Below are 4,974 nucleotides of genomic sequence, written 5' to 3'. Positions count from 1 at the left end.
ATATGGATCTTATTTTTAAAAAAACACCCAAAATGTCAATAGCAAAAGGGAAGATGTAAAAAATGGCAAAAGAAATGCCAACAGAAGTATTGCCGATGAGGAAAGGCTTGATAAATGCACAGATTTCATGTTTATATAAAATTTTCAAATTAAAATAGTTTTATTCCTTCATCTAAATCAAAAATCAGAACTGTAAAGTAAGTCAACTCTTATAATCACAACACTAGTCTAGGATAGTATATGAGGTTCACTTACAACTCTCTCCTTCTCATTAATTGACCTCCCCAAATTCTTAGTTATAAAGCCTGCATACTATGTCATTTTGTATTATCTATTTCGATTTAAATTCCATTTGCTTTAGATTTTCTCCACTTTATTCAATAAATTTACTCTACTTTGAACGAAAACCTAGATTTAATCCTCTTTTCATTCTTACTTTTCTATTCTTTTCCTGCTTTGTGTCCTGAAGTAATACTTATCTTTTCTAAGCAAACATATCAAAAGAACCACTGTTGAGATACTTTAGCCTTCTCTTGATGCAAAAACATGGAAGGAAGGAAAGTCTGATAAAACACAAGTAATTTTTCTGTCTGTTCCTCAGTAGGAAGACAGGAAATAATGCTTATCTTTTTCCTGCTTAATTTGAAATTAACCATAGCAAAAATATGTATAGAAAATGAAGTATCTCAATTTCAGAGGTAAAGAGACAGTTAAATGGACTCTACGATCGCAGGGGTCTTTTGATTCTGTGATTTGACCTTGTTGATTCTGTGATTCTGTGTGATTCTATGAAGAACTACAGTCAGTGAGAAGGACTCATTTGGAGAAGTTCATGGAAGACTGTCTCCTGTGGGTAGGACCCCACACTGGAGCAGGGAAAAAGAGTGAGGAGGAAGGAACAGCCAAGACAACCCCCATTCCCCACCCCCCTAAGCTGATGGCGGGAAGAGGTAGAGACAATCAGTAGATGGATAAGAGAAACTTTGTTTTAAGATTTGTTTTAATTTCTCATTATCCTACTCTACTTTCAGTGGTAATAAATTAAATTAATTCCTCTGAGTCAATTCTGTTCAGTTCTTAATTGTAGACTTTCAGTATACAAAAAAACTTTTTAAAAATCTTGTTTTAAAATTGTTATATTTTGTTTCTTTCATGGAGAATTATTCTTCCAAAATCAGTGACCCAGTTCAAACTTCAAACTATTAAACCACGAATGATGTACCAGAGTGATATTTGTGAGAAAAAACAGGATTTACATGTCATAGCAAATTTATTTTATCTTTAAAAGGAAAGGAAAATCTCTTGAATTTAGATATTATATAAACACCTAGAAGAGATGGAATTAATAATGTTAAGTAATTATTGGGTGTCTTCTCAGATCATACTGTGGCCTGGGGGGCAGGATGCACCGTCACAGTCCACCCTGCGACTAAAGCCAACTTCTTTGGGCCTTATATTTGTTTTCCTTTGAATTAATCTAAATTACAATATTAAAACAGCATAGATTTTATCCTGGAGTTGTAACCCACATGTGATCCACAGTGCCTACCTGTTAATGCTTGTATACAATGTGTATATGCATTCCATATATGCAACACTTCAGCTGGAAGATACTTTGAGAAATCTCGACATGGAGGGGCTGTTGATCTTCTCTAAATTACATAAGCATATTCTGTATGAATTACACTGATACATTCAAGAGAGAACTAAAATGTCTGCCACAGGATCACATGAACAAAACTGGTTTTGAGAGGTTATCTACCTCCCAAGGCTACCCTGAGAAAATTGGAAGAACCAAGCTTCGTTATGTTTTAAAAACATAAGCCTGAAAAGTAATTTCCCAAACTACTTTTTGGAAATATTCCAGGGCCACATCAACTTAAATACAATGGCTGTTACAGATAAAATATTAATTCTAAAAATCATTCCTCTGGCAATTCTGGGAAATTCAGCACCTAAAGAAAATATTGCAATGTAAAATTCTAACATTTCCAATATCTTTGAGTATGAAATCAAATACTGGTCCTCTATAGTCCTAGCATTTATTTTACTGCTATGTTTGGATCAGACTTATGTCCTGGCCTCCGCAGCAGACATATGGCAGCAGTGATCAAGGGCTGTCCAACTTCTCCCACGTCTTTGAACATGCTTTTCAGCTTTGTCATCTCTACACTGTACTCAGGTCTGTACTGCACTGAGATCCTTATACGTCACTGAGCTCTGGATGGCTGCAGTTCTTCATTATATTTCTCTGTGTGTTGCAGAGGTACCATTCAAATCTGGTACATTGAAAGAGGACTACAATCAGTTACAGAACTAATGGCAGAAAAAGGAAACTTGGAAACAAGATGGAGTCCCATTTGTTTGCTTACTGACAACACAGCCTGATTGTACCTTCGTGTCCTTCCAGTAATTATAAAAAAAAAAAAAAAAATAAACCTCCTTTCCCTCCCTGCTTCCTTCAAACAAATGAATAATTAGGTAAATAAAAATTATTCCTTAGGGTACCATAAGGCAACTCAGAGCTCTGACTGTGATGGAGTTGTTTGTCTAAAAACAGTGTAACATTAATTATGAATGTTTAGACAATTTGAAAAAAAATTCTGTTCTATTTCTTTTAATACAAAGAAAGAAATGCCCATGTATACACATGTAAAGCTACGCATATTTGAATGAAAAACCTAAAACTGTAGATAACTGACCCTTTCATCTATTTCTCATAGGATAAAAACATTTAATAGAATTCTTTCAAGTTTTCAAAAGTAGGATTAATTGTAAAATACAACTTGTATTACAATTTTTCTACATAATAGTTATATAGTCCTAGAAGACCTTTAGCTCCAAGTGTCATGTAAGTGGTGCTGTAACTAGTATTATGGTTTGGGAGGTTAATAATTATCAAATTTGTACTCTAGAGTTTGAGATGATTTAATGTATTACTTTTTGTGTTCTGTTTAACTAATTGAAGAGAACACAGTTCTCTCCTCCCTTCTGAGAAACAGTCAATAGCTTGCTACATCGCAGGAATAAAAATGAATATATATAAGATGATAAAAATGAACTTACACTGCTAAGTTTCATCTAGCATGATAACCTAGTACTACAAGAGAAATAATACATAACTTGGATTGCACCTATTAAAATACATTAGTGTCTCAGATGCTTTCAGATAAGACATGAAGAATGTATCATTATATAAATACTTGTGCACATATCAGCAAGATATCCAGAATTTGCAATAAAAAGATAGAAGAAATTTACCCTCTTACTAAAAAAGTTGAAATCTTTAGCTGAGTTATAAGCTATACATATGCTAACTGGAGGAAAAAATGTTTCAAGCTGGCTGTGTGTCAAAACAGGACACTGACTTTCATAACAAATGAAATTTGTTTAGCTATTAAATGAATTTTTTGCAATTTTGAGACATTGTTTCATATTTCAGTATGAAACTGGTTGAGGGAAAAAAAAGATGGTTAGAATGAAACCTTCAGAATATGTAAATATTCTCAGTATTTGTTTATCATAAGCTTTATTAGCAAAAAAAGAGGTGTCTTATTGCACGTGAATAATTGTTGAATGTATTGAGCAGATAATGGTTTTTGACACCTAAGTAAAGAGTCCATTCTTACCTAGACTTAGTACAACTGTTGATACAGTCAATGAAGAGAAACGGTCTTTTCCAGCTTTTCCGGAGCTACCTTAGTGAACACAATTTAAAATCTTTCTATGAGTTACTCAACAGAAAACACTACCCATAGAACAGAAAGCTTCAGGAGAATAACCTTCTAACTTGGGCTTTAAACACTATATGTTTGTTATGATATGATTATTAAGAGATGCCTCTGACTGAACTAAGATGCAAACAAGACCATATGCTGAAGTTAATAGTACGGATTTTATTTAACAGTAAATAGGGTGAGGTAGAGAGAGAGAAATAAATAGGAAAGGGGGGGCTTGCAAAAAGAGAGAGACAGAGAATCAAAAAGAAGATATTCACCACCTCGTGGATCCTGTGCCATTCCACTGGTCCTTCTTCACCCTTATCTCCTCAGTGATGTGGATCCTGGAGTCATTCTTCTGGGGTATCACTTCTATAAAGTCCAGGTTCTGGCTACCCATGGGGTGTAGATGCCATTCCCATAACTTGGGGTGGTATGTGTGTAAGTAGTTGTTTCTTTTCCCACAGTTTACCACAGCGGGATTTTTTTTTTCAGAGGCATTAACTAGGAAATTACTCAGATCTGCCTTGCCAGGCCTGGAATTGGCACTTTCCTGTTGCAAATTCCCCCGTTCTGTGCTTATCTCATGATCCTGCTGTGGTGGTTTATCTTATAGCAAGTTCCTTCTGTGGCTTTAACAGTGGTTTGAGACAGTCAGCTGTGCTCTTTAAGTCCTTACAATATTGTATCGGGTTTACGTGTCAAGGTTTTAGCACTGGCAGAGGACTGCAGGTCTGGCCTCTGTGAAAAGATACCAGGAGTTGGCTGCATCTTGGACACGGAAAGTTCTATCCAGCTCCAATGGAGGATGCAGCTGAGTCAATCAGCAGTACTGATACCACTCCTGTGAAGAAGTATTTAAGAAAGGGTAAAAAATGATACGCAGCATCTAGGCAAGAGAGGACTGAGAGAAGCAACGATGCAGACACCAAAGTCAGTGAAGAAGGAAGGGAAGGAGGTGCTTCAGACACCAGAGCGGTCTGTGGAGAAGACCATGAAACATAGGATGTCCCTCTTCAGCCCAGGAAGAAACACATCACAAACGGCTCCTAGCAGGACCTGTGGCCCACGGAAAGGAACACATGAGGGAACAGGTTTTCTGGTAGGACTTGTGACTTACAGAGGGGCCATGCTGGAATAATCTATTGCTGAAAGAGTGTCATGACTAGACTTCGTGAACGAAGATTTGGGGAAGGCTCTACCCATGTTTGTTACAAGCGCACTGGTGGCTAAAAAGGTCAATACGAGACAGACA

This window comes from Lepidothrix coronata, unplaced genomic scaffold (genome assembly GCF_001604755.1).
Source record: "Lepidothrix coronata isolate B3197 unplaced genomic scaffold, Lepidothrix_coronata-1.0 Scaffold15, whole genome shotgun sequence".
NCBI lineage: Eukaryota > Metazoa > Chordata > Aves > Passeriformes > Pipridae > Lepidothrix > Lepidothrix coronata.
This window is presented reverse-complemented; position numbering follows the sequence as displayed.